Source organism: Triturus cristatus, chromosome 2_2 (genome assembly GCF_964204655.1).
Source record: "Triturus cristatus chromosome 2_2, aTriCri1.1, whole genome shotgun sequence".
Classification (NCBI taxonomy): domain Eukaryota; kingdom Metazoa; phylum Chordata; class Amphibia; order Caudata; family Salamandridae; genus Triturus; species Triturus cristatus.
Genome location: NC_140582.1, coordinates 1,145,730,290 through 1,145,747,442, shown reverse-complemented (window position 1 = coordinate 1,145,747,442; position 17,153 = coordinate 1,145,730,290).

Here is a 17,153-nt window from a genome sequence, read left to right as displayed (position 1 = left end):
CATTTTGTATACAGATTTGTATATGGCCTGAGACCTGAGATTAGTGAGAGAATTCGTGAGCATACAGTGGATTGGCAGAGTAAGAAAATAGATGAGATTCTGAGACATGCAAAGTACTTCAGTGATGAAATTGAAGCAAAACAGAGAAAGCTGAAAGAGAAAGCAATGTGGGCACAAGTGAAGGTTGCGGAGAGACAAGAAGCACAGTTGGTAGAACAGACAAATAATTCAGGGAATAGGCCCAGATATGCAGGGAAAGGAAAAGGGAATCTTGAGGAAGCGAAGAGGAAGTTCCCTTGTCACAACTGTGGCCAACTGGGACATTGGAGATCTGAATGTACTAATCCATCATTAGCGAATAACGAGAGTAAAACCTTAAATCAACAGGTGCAGAACGAGGGGAATAATCAACAGCAGCAACAACAGAAGGTTGTGAGACAGCAGAGCCAAGAGCCAAAACCGCCCTTGCCACAGAATAGAGGGTCACAAAAGTACAATCAGGATTCGGGATTCTACAATGAGGAGCAGGTAAACAAACCAAGGCGTTATAACCAGGTACAACAGTATTTGTTAAAGAATGAAGGGAGTGAGTCTGAAGGTGATTATTGATGGTGCCGAGGAGAGGAGGAAGAGTGCATACTTGGTGCAACTCTAGAAATAGACCAGGCAGGACCATTTGTAGATGGGAAAATAAATGAAGAAAGTGTTACTTTTTTAGTAGACACAGGTGCGACAAGATCAACTGTCAGGTCAGCAGATATTAGAAATCTTCCTCTCTCGGATGAAGCAATCCAAGTAGTTGGTGTAGCCAATACACAAATCAAGACACGTCTTACTGAACCAGTAAGGGTACAAATAGGGAAATTTTCGGACATGCACAGATTTGTGGTCTGTGACACTAGTCCAGTGAACTTGTTGGGCAGGGATCTGCTATGCAAGATGAACTGTACAATTTTTTGTACTCCGGATGGAATAGCTTTTGAAACACAAGATGAAGATGTTTTGTACCGAATGACTCTAGATAATAGAGAAAGTGAGATGCTTGGTACATATGCTGTGTTTAATCCAGAGGATTTGCCTCAAGAGCTGAGAGAGACAGTGAAAAAGACAGTTTGGGATTTTACTGGAGAGGATGTGGGATTGATGAATAATGTAGATCCTGTGAAAATTTCAGTGAAAGAGGGAATTACTTATCCTAACATTCCTCAGTATAAAATGACACCAGAAATAATTGAAGGAATAACTCCTATAATTGAGAAAATGATTCAGCAAGGAGTTTTGAGAGAACTACTGAGTAGTCCGTGTAATTCACCGATAATGGGGCTAAAGAAACCTAATGGGAAGTTCAGGATTGTACAGGATTTGAGAAAAGTTAACCAAATTGTGGTGGCATGTTGTCCTATTGTGCCAAATCCGTCAGTGATTTTGTATCAGATTCCACATGATGCTGAGTGGTACACAGTGATTGATTTGTGTCATGCTTTCTTTTCAATTCCATTGCATCATGACAGCCAACCGATTTTTGCATTTAGGTTTGGCCAGCGTATTTTAGCATGGTGTCAAATCCCACAGGGTTACACAGAGAGTCCATCGATATTTAATCAGTTATTGAAAAAGTCATTGGAGAGTTTGATCATGCCTGAAAGCTCAGTACTAGTGCAGTATATTGATGACCTACTCGTGGCATCGAAGACACGTGAAGCTTGTGAAGTAGATACCATAGCTTTACTGAATCATCTGGCAGATGGAGGGTTAAAGGTATCTCCAGCCAAATTGCAATTTTGCAAGAAAGAGGTGCATTATCTTGGACACAATATTGAAAAGGGTTTGAGAAAAGTGACTGATGATAGGATCAGAATTATCAGAGAAATGAAAGCCCCAAAGACCCAGAGAGAAGTGAGGATGTTTCTGGGGATGGTGGGTTATTGTCGTCAGTGGATAATTAATTTTTCGCCGATAGCAAAGCCACTGATTAAGCTGACAAAAAGTGAGATGAAAGACCCATTGGAACTAGATGGAGAACAAATGGCAGCATTTGAGGAGTTGAAGAGCAGAATGTGTGAAGCCCCTGCTTTAGGTATGCCAGACTATGAAAAAGAGTTTGAGTTGTACTGCAGTGAGAGAAATGGATGTGCACTTTCAGTGTTAATTCAGAAACATGGATTACTGAGAAGGCCTATTGCATACTTCTCATCGACACTTGACCCTGTAGCTGTGGGTTTACCAGGTTGTCTGAAATCTGTAGCTGCAACATGTAAAAGTTTGGAACAGAGTGAGGGTATAGTAATGGGATATCCTGTAAGGGTATTTGTACCTCACAATGTGGCAATTCTTTTGACAAGAAGCAGAACTCAGTATATGTCACATAGTCGGCTGACTAAATATGAGAAATTCATTCTGGGAGCATCAAATGTGACTCTTGAGAGATGTGTGAATGTGAATCCAGCAACATTATTGCCAGATAATGAAGGTGTGGGAATAAAGACAGAAGATGATCACAATTGTTTGGATGTGCTGGATTACTGTACAAAACCGAGGCCAGACATAAGAGATCTTCCATTGCCTGAGAGTGATCATGTGCTGTTTGTGGATGGATCATGTCTGAGGAATGATGATGGTGTGCTGAGTGCAGCATATGCAGTGTGCAAAGTTTCAGAAGTTATGGAAGCATCACCATTGAAAGGAGTGAAATCTGCACAAGTTGCTGAATTGGTGGCATTGACGAAAGCTTGTGAAATTGGGAAAGATCTGAGAGTGACTGTGATGACTGATAGTCAGTATGGATTTGGAGTTGTGCATGATTTTGGCCAGCTTTGGCTACAGAGAGGTTTCTTGACGTCGAGTGGGACTCCAATAAAGAATGTTGAGGTGATTGGAAGATTGCTTGAGGCGATACAGCTGCCTAAGGAATTAGCGGTTGTAAAATGTGCTGCTCATGGACAAGGAGATGACAATTGGAAACAGATTTGCAAATGACATTGCACAGTATTGTGCTAAAAATAATCACTCGATTAATAGGGAACGAGAAGGGGAAATGTCTTTTTGTTCTGTGATGTTTACTAATGTCCTAGAAACGTGGGATGAGGTGAAACAGTTGCAGGATGAGGCAGGAAAGGAAGAAAAGAAAGACTGGATCAAGGCAGGTTGTGCCCCAAGAGAAACAGATCATGTCTGGATCTATAGAGATGGTAGACCAGTCATGCCTAACTCTATGTTGTCAGCAATGGCAAGGATGTATCATGGCCAGGGACATTTGGGAAGGGATGCGATGATCAGGTCTTTTAAACAGACTTGGTACAATGCAAAGTTCAGGACGATTGCAGAAAGCATTTGTCAAAGATGTTTGATTTGTCAGCAATTTAACACTGGGAAAAAGACAGTGGTGAGTCTAGGAACAATAGGCAGAGAAGGTGGTCCTTTTACCAGAATGCAGATTGATTTCATTGAAATGCCACAAGTGAACAGATTGAGGTATGTTTTAGTGGTAGTCTGTTTGTTCTCAAGATGGGTGGAGGCCTATCCGACTAGGAGAAATGATGGAATAACAGTTGCAAAGTTACTGTTAAGAGAGTTGATTCCTAGGTACGGATTTCCAATAACGATTGAGTCTGATAGAGGTGGACACTTCTATAATGAGCTCATGAGTTTGATTTGTGAAGCATTGGGCATACAGCAGAAGCTACATTGTGCTTACAGACCAGAGGCTTCTGGTGTTGTGGAGCAGAAAAATGGCACAATTAAGAATAGGATTGGTAAGATGTGTTTAGCCACTGGAATGAAATGGCCTGATGTCTTGCCTCTAGTACTAATGACTATTAGATCCACTCCAGATAGAACTACTGGTTTGAGTCCACATGAAATTTTGATGGGACGTGCAATGTGTCATGCATTTGTACCTGTCAATAAGTTGATGACAATAACTGATGACATGATTCTGGATTACTGTAAAGGCCTGGCTGACGCAGTTCATTCTGTGTTTCACCAGGTTGGAGAAGACGCTACTACCCTTGAGAAGAAGCAAGCTCATGATCTGAGTCCAGGGGACTGGGTGAGAATTAAAGTGCACAGAAGAAGAAATTGCTTGGTTCCAAGGTGGGGAAGACCAAGACAAGTCATTCTGACTACGACAACTGCAGTGAAGTGTGCTGGTGTGAAAAACTGGGTGCATGCAAGTCATACTCTGAGAGTTCCAAACCCAAAAGATGGGACTGGTAAAGAGCATTTTGAAGAGTCAGATTCCAGTGATGATGAAGAAACAGAACCAGTAAAGAGAAATCAAAATTCTGGAAGAGCTGAAGGAGAAAGAGAGTCAAGTGATTCTTTCTTTCCAGGAGAGACTTCAAGAGAAACATTGAGAGTTTCAAAAGGGAGATCAGATTCTGTAAGAGAGCCTGAAGTTCGAACAAGCAGTGGAAAAGAAAGAAGAGAAAAGAGCAGTTCCACAGAGACTACTCCTGAATCAGATGAGGAGGTTGAAAATCCACTTGAGATTACACTTGAAGAAGTAGGGTCAGAAGAAGATAGAGAGGGACAGATTGCGGAAGACCCCCGAGGAGGTGTAGGGAATATTTCTGATGAGCTAGGTGAAGGGACAAGTAGACAGCAAGAAGATTGCGTGTTGGAGACCCGAGGAGGGAAAGAAATAGGGAAGTCTCAAACAGTGGTGATAAAGAGTGTGGAGCGAAAGAAAACTGCTGAAGAACAAGAGGCATTTGAAACAGAATCGGATGAGAGTGAAAATGAGAAATCAGAAGGTCGAGTTCTGAGAAAGAGAACTTGGATTGGAGAAAGAAATAATAAAGAAATAAGACCAAAAAAGGTTGTAAGAGGAGATCTTTGGCCTAACAATAGAGTAAAGAAGCTGAGATACAGACTGATAAGAGCAAACACATCGAAAGCTGAACAAGTGAATGAGGTGTCGAGTCAAAACGAAGTGAAGAGAAAGGAGCAAAAGGAGTCAAGAGAACCGGAGGAGATAAAGAGAATTAGAAGACCCAACCAAAAGTACAGCTCACCGGAATGGTCTTATGTGGCACTGTCTGAAGGAGGAGAAGAAGAAGAAACAGTGAATCGAGACAATCCGGAGGGGATCTTGAGAAAAGTGGTTGAGGAAAAGGAGAAGTCTGTTGGAATCTTAAAAGTTATCCTGACTGACATTGGAGAAGAGTCGGATGCACAGGATGTCGTTGATGATCTGATACAATTTGATATTGCTGAAGAAGGAGTGAAGAGTGATAAATATCCAAACTGAGTGAACTGAAGAAATCACTTGGTGAAAAGTGAAAAGGAGAAAGTCTGAAATGTAGCTGTCTGAAGTAATCCAGAAATAAAGAATTGCAGTAGTGGAGTAGTAGAGGCTAAGTCAAAAGACACGGTCAAAGTAGTAAAATGGCTAACATAGAGAATAATCAAAGTAGATGTGCCTTTTTGAAAAGATGGTGTAGAATGTGCTGTTGCTGTACTGGATTAATAATGCTACTAGGGGGTGTTTTAGCTTTATTAGTTACATTTAGAGTTACAATAGGTACATTTGAGATACATACTGAGAATGAGACTAATGTAGAGAAGAATTCACAAAAAGTAGTCCCAACTAGAATTAGTAATACTTACATGCATAAAGATAGGTCAATTAATGATTTTTCTAGTAATGTTTTTTCAAAATTATTGTATGAATATGTGAAGACAATGGAAGTAAGGGATTGCTACGTATGTATGCAGTTACCTGCATCCGTTTCAGAGGGTGTTACTTATCACCATTTACCAGCTACGTATGGAATTTCATGTAGTGTGTTGAGTAGTGTTTTCTATTTGTTAGGGAAAATAGATTATGAGATGTCTAACAAAGATAATATTTTTGGGCAATTGTCTATGAACAAAAGGCTGAATCCAGCTAAAGAAGCTAACATTTTTGGTGAGATTTTTATTGAGAAAGAAGAATTAACATTAGATTACATTTTTATGATTAATTTGACTTGTAGTTTGAAAGAAGAGGAGAAGGCTTTTCTAAACATGGTAGAGGAAAGGAGAATGAGCATGCATGAAAAGGTAGGGAAATACAAAGTGAGTGAGACAATTTGGGACATTGAGATGGGGAAAGAATTGAAGAATGGGGCTAGTCCAACGTTAGCTCTAGATGCACCACAGAAGGGTAAACTATGCATTACAAGGAAGAAATCCCAATATGATACATATTTTGTTTGGACTAGTGAGTGTCATGATACATACTTCATTGCGACAGGATGGGGTTTTAAAGGAGGAGAGGATCCAGTTTTCCCAGGAGTGTATTATGTTTGTGGGAACACGGCTTATTACAGGTTGCCTGACCATTGGTATGGCACGTGTTATGTGGGCCTGGTCTTTCCAAAGATTTTTCATATAGATAGAATAGAAGATGTAGAACATATTAATTTACTAACACGATTTAAGAGAGAAACTTGGTCCGAAATAGTGGGTGATATTTTTGGTGCTTTAATTCCAGCAGTGGGAATTTCTTTAAATGCATATGGAATTCGGAAATTGTCAACAGTGGTGGATCGCTTATCGACAAGTACCGCTGGAGGGTTTCTTTTGGTAAATACGTAAATGATTGCCGTACGTGCCATGTCTATGCAAAATCGACTTGCCCTTGATATTTTATTGGCCAAGGAGTGAAGTTCTGGGTATTTTAGAGCCAGCGGTGCAGGGGCACACACCCTATGACTTCTGGGTTCACCCTGTTCCAGACCTACAGAAACACAGAGTCTTCTGGGTGAAGTCAAAGAATCGTTTATTGGCTGCAGACCAATTACAGGTATCCTAGAAGTACAACAGCGTGTATGTTCTCAGGAGACTGCTGAAAATCATAGGAACGGGTTTCTCCTTAAGTACAGAATATCATGCTCCAGGCACACATTCCTTGGTTTACGATATGGCCATTATAAGTATACATTACAAACAAAAAAGCAGAGTCATGATGACCATCCCACATTCCAGTTCGGCCAGCCCACAATGATTTACACAGTAAGGTTCAGATCCCATATTTGATGTCAATAGACCCCCCAATAAACATGAGCATCTCCTGTTTTGGGAAACAAGTCATAAAGCAGGAACAAGCAGGTGTGGAAGAGATTAGCCGGGGATTGTATAGAATGAAAGGGTTTTATGACGGGTCAAGCCCTGATGCTAATCACAGGTGGACGGAGGAAGGGGAGCTCGTGAGACCGGTTTGACCTGGGGCAGCAGAGCCAGCTGCCCAGGTCACAGAGAAGTCAGAGGGAAAGCCCATGTACTGTGAGGCCCGTATTTATTCCATTATAGCCTATGTGAGGGCAATGACAAGATGGCCACTGCTTCCAAAATGGAACCCGCGTAGTGAAGCAGAATACCATGTACGCAGTGCATTCATAGCTAGAACGATATATAAAGCACTCGTACATGCCGCATTTACCATTTGCGGTTTGTTAATACCAAGATAGACAGGGGTAGGGCCCTGTCCCCTACGCGGTCCCGAATATTAAAGTACGACAGACCCTCCTTTTGCCCTTACATAGGCAATCACTATACTCATCTTAATCCGAGTCCAGGTCAATGTTCACAAAGTCATGGAGATGTTGCTGTAGCATCATCCTATTACTTAGCTCGTCCCTCGATACAGGTTTCCTTACACATAAGGTAGCACAGAGGCCACATACCGCAGGAGCACACTGTATGCACAGACAGAACAGGAAAAGAATGGCTAAGATCATTCCAATGACCATCAGAACTTTCCAACCCCAGGCAGATATCAATTCCCAGAACCACCCGACCAGTGACCAATCTCCCTTATCCACGTGTATGGATTCAGATATTTTATGGAGTTTGGAGATGGCTTGATACACTGTTGGAGCATTATCTGGTATGAAAATGCAGCAACTGGATTGGATGACCTTGCATACCCCACCGCGGTCTGCAAGAATAACGTCTAGAACCATGCGGTTCTGCAGAGTCATAAGGCGATCCGCTTGGAGCTCAGCTGTCAGATTACTAAGGGCACCAGCCGTTACATTGACAGTGGATTCAACCACACCAGTCAGCTGTCTCAGGTTCCTACTATTGACCATAGGTCCCCAAAACGGCAGGAAACCCAAGAAGAAGTCTCCCGCTTCCTGACCGGCAGTATCTTCCTTACTAATCACACCTCTCACAACTCTGGTCTTGTGATAGTCAGAGGCAGCAGTAAATGTCGGCGGTAGCAAGTTCGCAATATAACATGTGCCCGAGAAATCAGGGGGCAGCCATGTATATGCTCGGTCATTACAGATGAAATATGTGCCCTTGGCAGCCAAAAACGCAGGGGAAAACTGTGACGGGAAAGTGTACGTTTCAGTACAGTCACTCCTTCCCAGTTGAGCTCTAGGATTCTGACCATTACCCTGTAAGCAGAACCGACCCATGTGGGGTACAACCCAGATTGGAGATGAGATTTTTCGCTGTCTTTCACCCAGACTAATACTATACCCCGTCGCGTTCCATCCTACATAAGGTCTCAACTCTTCTTTGGGAATGGATGAGTATGCATCGATATCCCTACTCATATCGGCAATTCCTTTCATCAAAGCCTTATTATTGGTGATAGGTCTGATGGAACACGGTTGGCGAGGGGAATATGTATCTAGAGCATAGAGAAACATGGTTTGGAATGCCCATGACGATCCATTGTAACTGTACGGCAGCACCAGGTAGGGAATACCCTTGTTAATGGTATGTGGCATTAACCCACACACCCAGCAATTGGTCGTATTCATTACCAGTTGGTGCTGGTGCAAGAGTTGGATAAACGAGTTATTTACGAACTCTGATCGTCTGGTCTGTTCGTGCTCAGGCAAAGGGTGAAAAGAGTGAGAGGAGGCAGTAGAAAGAGGTATAGGCTGTTCAGTGGGTTCAATGGGCTTTTGAGCGGAGAAAAACACAAATCCTACAATAAACATTATTGTGCTACACAGTGTAAAAAGGCACAAAAAGACAAAACATTTACTTTTTACAATTCTACACATCCTTGCGTTAAAGTTCATTTCCTCAATCGGTCTCTCCATCTTAAAAAACTCCATCCTCTACTCGGGCCGCTCGCGGTGGATGAGTGTCTTCTGCTAAGGAGTACGCCTGTCAGTCCAGGGAAACGCCCTAGACCAACCAGAACCGTTGACCTAGCGTCTTCGGCCTGTACCCCAAAGTCTTGGCACCGCGACCCTGCGGCAGAACCCGGATGGTGGTTCGAAAAACAAAAATCAAGAAAGTCCTTCAGATGGGAGAGCAAAAATGTCAAAAAAAGGAATAGTAAGGAAATCTTTATTTGTCCATGGGCCTAGGTCTCAAATTATAGCGGAGACGGCCAGGTGCTGTTTGGTCTTGAAACAAAAGTTCAGGCTCAGTGGTGTCCAGTCGATTTGATGGTGGCACAGCTTCCTGCAGAATATTGTCACTCTCTTGGTCTGAAACTGTGCCTCTTATGCGTGAGTCACTGAATGGTACAAAACGAGGTACAGTGTCTGTCTCAGAGTCGGCGATACCCTCCTTGACCCACTGGTCATATGGCAGAGGCAAGGGGACTACTTTACAGTGGGTACCATGGATCCAGTGCTTCTTCCCTTTCACTCGCACTGCTGATCTTGTCGAAAGAAGAACAAGATGAGGGCCGATCCAGCGAGGCTCGTCGTTGCTCTTGCGCTGGAAATTTCGGACTAGCACCCACGAGCCAGGGTTGATAGGGTGTCCAGGAGGTTCAGAAGCTTGGGGAAGAGTATCATGTACCTGTTGGTGCAAAACACGCAGTTTAACAGTCAAATCATACAGGTAATCGAGCAGTACTGGATGCTCTATCTCACTGAACTTCATGGGCCTCGGTACACCCCATACATTGGCCGGGCGGCCAAAGACAACCTCGTAAGGGCTAAGCCCCACTCGTGAGTGTATGGTCATTCTGGTGGACAGGAGTGCTAAAGGCAGAGCGTCAGGCCATTTAAGACCGGTGCTCGCCTGGATTTTGGCCAGCTTGAGCTTTAAGGCTCCATTGTAGCGTTCTACTAATCCAGCTGATTGGGGGTGATTTGCAGCATGGAACTTCTGCTTTATCCCTAGCCCTTCACATACATTCTTCATCACCTTACCCACAAACTCACTTCCATTATCACACCACACCATTCTTGGCATCCCAAACCTAGGGAAAAACTCTTTCACAAGGGCTTTGGCTGTGGATAGGGCAGTGTTATCTTTCAGAGGATAAGCCTCTATCCATTTTGAGAAAGCACAAACAACCACCAGTACATATTTCAGGTTGTTGCACCTTTCCATGTGAATAAAGTCCAGCTGCAAAACTTCGAATGGACATGATGGGGGTGCAAAGTGACCAGCTGGAGTTGGGGTTCCCCTACCAGGGTTGTACTTCAAGCATACTATGCAATTCTTGACCACATTCTCTGCGCACTTGGGAATCCCAGCATTCTGCCATACTGGAGCCAACAACTTGCATATACCTTTCGTACTGATATGTGCCATTCCATGTGCCATAGTAACCACTGGAAGCACATATGCATCAGGCAATAACCATCGCCTATGTTCTGTCAAATCAATCCAACAACCATTCTCATCCAACTTACCCATACTTTCTCTCCACTTGCTTAACTCTTCCTTTGTGGCTTCAGCTTGAAGCGACTTCACACTCTCTATTGTGTTCTCACACATTCCCACATCATTAACCCATCTTGCGGGGCCTGCAACATACATTCTAGTCTTCACATTCTGTGCTGTTTCTTTCGCGGTCTCATCAGCAAACGCATTCCCACGTCCAACATCATCTGTGACTTTCCTGTGCGCACTGCATTTCATGATCGCAACTTGCAACGGTAGGGTCAGTGACTCAAGGAGATCATTCACCAACTTGCCATTCTGAATTTTAGCTCCATGCGACGTCAGGAACCCACGCTCCTTCCACAAACGCCCAAAATTATGAGCCACGCCAAAGGCGTACTGGCTATCTGTGTATATGTTTACTCTCATTCCTTCAGACAACACGCATGCTCTCGTGAGAGCGATTAATTCTGCTGCTTGGGCCGAATTATGTGGCACTCGTGCAGTTTCCACGACCCTGTGCAAAGTCGTGATAGCATATGCAGCAGTCGTGTCACCATTAGGGAGCTTGAAACATGAACCATCTACCCATAAAGTGCCATCACACTCAGTCAGGGGAGTATCTTTTAGATCTACTCTCCCTTTCGTCTCTTCTTCTGTTCTGAACAGACAGTCATGTTGCTCAATCTCATCTGAGTCTGCTGGAATTGGCAACAATGTAGCTGGATTCAGCGTATTGCATCTTTTTATGTGTATGTGATTTGCTAACAGTGTAAGTTCATAACCTGATAATCGCGCACTAGTCAAGTGTTGTGTCTTGGTCCTATTTAATAATGTGTCTACAGCGTGTGGAACCATAACAATCAATGTATTGTCCATTACCAAACCAGCAGATTGTCGAATAGACATCGCTGCAGCAGCTGTCGCTCTCAGACAGCTTGGCAATGCCCTCGCTACAGGGTCCAAGGTTGATGAAAAATATGCGCATGGGCGCGGTCTGTCGCCAAAAGGCTGTGTTAACACTGATAACGCACATCCATCTTTCTCGTGAACATACAATGTAAAAGGCTTACTGTAGTCAGGGGTACCCAACACAGGTGCTGAACATAATGCATTACGCAATTCCACAAAACTTTTCTGGCACTCTTCAGACCATGGGATAGGATTCGGTGTGTCTTTGCATGTTAAGGCTAACAAAGGTTTTGCCAATAAAGAAAAACTAGGGATCCAATGCCTACAGTATGAAGTGATGCCCAAGAAAGCACGCACTTCTCTCTGTGTCTTTGGCACACTCAACTGTGCAATGGCTTGAATTCTTTCTGGGGTCAGTTTCCTTCCCTCCTTCGATAAGAGATGACCTAAGTAGGTCACTTCTTGTCGACAATATTGCAGCTTAGAGAGAGACACCTTGTGATGAAAAGCGGATAAATGGCGCAACAGTGACAATGTGGCTTCTTTACAAATCTTCTCAGTATCCGCAGCGATCAGTAAATCGTCCACGTACTGAATCAGGATAGCGCCACTAGGTAAAACAAGTGCATCAAGCTGCGCTTTCAAAGCTTGACTGTATATTGATGGACTTTCACAGTAGCCCTGGGGAGCGCGTTTGAAGCGGAAGCTTCGGCCTCCCAGACTAAAACCAAAAATGTCCCTGCTCTCTTCTGCAATTGGGATACTAAAGAAAGCATTCTTTAAATCAATCACTGAAAACCATGCAGCAGAGGCTGGAATCATCGTTAACAAGGCGGTTATATCGGGGACAACCGGAAACTGTGGCACAACAATCTTATTCACCTCTCTAAGATCAATCACAAATCTGTAAACAGGTGGCTGTGAAGGATCCGTTCGTTTTAAGACAGGTAAAATCGGACTATTGCAAACGTTGCCTCTTGTCTCTTCAATCACACCCTTATTAATCAAGTCGCTGACAATGTCTAACAATGCTTTCTGCCCTTCATTAGAGATCTTGTACTGGGGAATACGTGGCAGTCTGACATTAGCCTTTAAAGTCACCACATATGGCGGTATCTCTAAGAGGCCCACATCATTGGGACCAGTAGCCCAAAGGGCATCCGGAAGGGATGACAATTCAGGTGGCATTGTATTCTTAGACAAATACATTGGGGAAATCACTTTCTTGCCTAATGTAAGTTGTACTCCTGAAGGAGAACAATACAGTGTAGCATGCAATCTTTTCAACAAATCTAATCCCAGCAAATTCTCACCACAACCTGTTGTCAGAATCAGGGGTGCTTTCAGCTCGCAAGGTCCAACAGAAAGTGACATGGGACTAGAAATCGGGTTCCTAACTGGGGCGCCAGAAAAACCTACCGAAACATTTATATCGCCAGACAAAGGTGCGCCAGGGAGTTTTGAATGCATGATTGAACTCTTTGCAGCACCAGTGTCTAGCAGAAAAGGCTCCGTTACATTTGCTGTAGTCACCTCAACATACGGTCCACTCTGATCCACTGGCACTGAAACAACTCCCTCTCTCTGTCTATGGCTGTCCTAGTAATCATTATTTTCTGCATCACCGTCCTCTGCATAATAATCATTATTATGATACTGGGCCGTATTACTAATTGCGTTAGCTTGCTGATCAAAGCTATTGATGGTATTTTGAGGCGGCAGAGGACGCGCGTTCTGGGGAACACTTCCACGCCCTCTGCCTCTAGGAGCTTGCTGACCACCCCTACCTCTTGCGCCATACGCATTACCGTTCCGCTGCATTAATTTAGGGCAACTATATTTATAATGATCTTCCTCTTTGCAGTATGAACATTGTTTGGGACCTACAGGGACACGTGGTTGGTAATACCCGTTCATTTGCTGAAACTGTTGGGGTTGGTGATAGACACCTTGGGGTTGCCTATAATTATTCTGACCTCCACGTGGCGGATAGGCCTGCTGTAAAAGGACCTTTGTCTTTAGTTCCTTCGTTTTCTTTTCTGTTCTATCTTTCTCGTCTTTATCTCTATTTTCATAGTACTGTGCAGTAGCCAGTATTTGCGCTGAAGAAGAAACAGCCCAAGAACTTTCTGAATCTTTTAACTTTTTACACAGGTCAGGAAGTAAATTCTGCACAAACTTATCCACAAACAGCCGTTGGCCACCCTCAGTACTCATATCCTGCCCACTGTGATCAATAAACGTTTCTTCAAACCTAGTAAAGAAGTCTGACACTGTCTCATCTTTCTTCTGCTTGCATGCAGATAACTTGTCCCAATTTACGCGCATCGCAGGCATTATTGTCTTCATATACGTGATGATTCTACCAGGTAGTTCAGCTACTAAAGGTTCTGGTTTCGCCCCACCAGTTTGTCTAGCATCAGCAGCAACAATGTTAGCCCATGTATCCCCTAGTTCTGCATTGTGATCTACATTACGAATCGACCCCCATAGAGGCTGTGGAACAACATTACCAAACAACATGTCTATGTCGGCCAGATTCATAATGCATGACCCTGCCGTCTGTGACAACTCTTTATAATAACCTGCTGGGTTCTTACGGGGATCAGGCAAGGACTGCTTAAGCGCTAACACCTCAGAGCGCTTCCATGGAACATGCACCCAAACACGCTGGAAATGCGCTGCCACAGCGGGGTTACCACCGGCAGCTGCAACCGCTTCCTTCCATACCGGGGGAACTTCTCTCATAGGGTATTGTCGCGCTTTTACCTTTTTCCCCACAAGGACATCTTGTTCAAACAATGACTGTTGACAATCATCATTCCTGAAGGACAATACAACCGCAACTGCTTTATCTACTCCGCGGTCCACAATTATACCAGTTCCAAAATCGAACCTCACTCTACACAATTCCTGCGGGTTCGGATTTTTACCACTATCCTCCAATTCTTCACAGAGAATTTCGCACATTTTCTCGAACACATATCTCTGTTTCGGGGCATCCCATTGATGGAAAACGTTGACAACTGATTCCACATTATACAGTGAAGGGAAAACAATCCATCTACGCGCCATGTTATCTATTACCTTTTTCTCATCAGGGTTAGGCAATTGGCTACGCAATTGCTTACGCTGTAAACCAGGAGTCGCACCAGATGGCTCAAAGAGAGGAGACATTAATGTAGTAACCACATTAGCTAAGCGCTGTCGCGCTGAAGGAGAAGCTGAGGCGAGAACAGGGGGAAAAACAGAGGGAAGAAAAGAGGATGTAGAGACAGGTACTGGAGTGGTGGAAGGAAGAGTGTCAGAAGAGGCAGCTGCTGTATTAGGCAAAGTCGCAGGAAGTGCGGGGGCAGTTGGAAGCACAACTGGCGGTCCTTGAGAGGGCTGCGCTACAGGGATAAGAGCCGGCTGCAAAGCAACTGGCGGTTGCGGCAAGGCTTGCAGTATATTCACTGGAGGTGGCATATTTACAAGCTGGGGAGGCGCCGTGGCATTTTGAGCATACAGGGGTGGCGAACTCAGCAAATGTGACATCAGGGGATCTTTCTCCTTTTCTTCGGACTCATTCTGCTTAGAATGTGGTAAAGCTGGGTAACATTTGTCAATCCCTAACTTGCGCTGCCTATGCAATTGCTCACTCATCTGCTCCTCTTCATTGTCTTTAAATTGTACAGCTGCTTGCATCACTGTCATACCTTTCTCTCTCTTATTCTTTTTCGCTAGCTTAATTTCCTTTTGTTTGGCTTCTTTTCGCCATAAGCGGAAAGAGTCAAACATCGCCGGCCGGGCTTTCTTCTTAAACAATTTAATTTCCAAATTATCTAAAATATCGGTATCGAAACTACCATTTTGGGGCCATTTTAAAACACCATCTTTCCTGGTGTAGTGGATCCACACTTCGTTATATGCAATGGGGCCTACGCCATGTTTTACATAGAGCTCATAAGTTGGAGTTCCAACCGGAGGAACCGGACATGATTCCTCTAGCTGGAAATCTTTTCCACAACCCAAACAGAATAATCTACCAAATAGTCCAGAACCAGGCATCTTTGCTCACTAGTCTAGATCCAAACGTCAAAGGATTATCGATTACGATATTCTCGTGAATACACGAGTCCTCTGGTTTTGGCGTTTGCAAACTCCAAAGTACCAAATTACCAAATCAAACGATCCCGAAGGATACCAAAAACAAATGGGAGACGCTCCACTTATACTTAACTGAATATTGTTGATCGATGGCGTCACCAGAGGACTCTCTCGATTGTTTCGCTCTCTCAAAACTCGTCAAGGGTCCAAAACAGGTCGATTAATCAGGGCAGCAGTCCTTCGTAGCCGTCGGGACGCGGAGAACCTCGCAGAAAAGACTTTCGGACCACGTCGACATGCAGGGGTCGATGAAGTGGCGGCCTTCCTCCGGAATTTCCACACGAAGCTCCTCACGAACCTCTGGCTTGGACTGGTACCGCTGAAATCGTCCCGAGTTGGGCGCCAAACTGAAGTACTGGGTATTTTAGAGCCAGCGGTGCAGGGGCACACACCCTATGACTTCTGGGTTCACCCTGTTCCAGACCTACAGAAACACAGAGTCTTCTGGGTGAAGTCAAAGAATCGTTTATTGGCTGCAGACCAATTACAGGTATCCTAGAAGTACAACAGCGTGTATGTTCTCAGGAGACTGCTGAAAATCATAGGAACGGGTTTCTCCTTAAGTACAGAATATCATGCTCCAGGCACACATTCCTTGGTTTACGATATGGCCATTATAAGTATACATTACAAACGAAAAAGCAGAGTCATGAGGACCATCCCACATTCCAGTTCGGCCAGCCCACAATGATTTACACAGTAAGGTTCAGATCCCATATTTGATGTCAATAGACCCCCCAATAAACATGAGCATCTCCTGTTTTGGGAAACAAGTCATAAAGCAGGAACAAGCAGGTGTGGAAGAGATTAGCCGGGGGATTGTATAGAATGAAAGGGTTTTATGACGGGTCAAGCCCTGATGCTAATCACAGGTGGACGGAGGAAGGGGAGCTCGTGAGACCGGTTTGACCTGGGGCAGCAGAGCCAGCTGCCCAGGTCACAGAGAAGTCAGAGGGAAAGCCCATGTACTGTGAGGCCCGTATTTATTCCATTATAGCCTATGTGAGGGCAATGACAAGATGGCCACTGCTTCCAAAATGGAACCCGCGTAGTGAAGCAGAATACCGTGTACGCAGTGCATTCATAGCTAGAACGATATATAAAGCACTCGTACATGCCGCATTTACCATTTGCGGTTTGTTAATACCAAGATAGACAGGGGTAGGGCCCTGTCCCCTACGCGGTCCCGAATATTAAAGTACGACAGGAGGGTGGGGTTTGTGGAATGCTGAAAGTTCAACATTGTTGCACTTACATTCCTGACGAAAGCAAAGACCTGAAGGTCTATATCAAAAATATTACTGATTTGCATGAAGAATTAGTACCACTGGAAGCTGAAAGTATCTGGACCAAAATAGCTAATAAAATAGTTGCTGTTAAGAGTTTTATTGCAAAAATAGGTAGTACTATTATAGGTAAGATATTGTTTCCTTTGACTTGTGTAATTGTTGCTCTATTGATACTAAGATTGGGGTGTTTGTGTTGTAAATACACATAAGGGTATTAGTGGG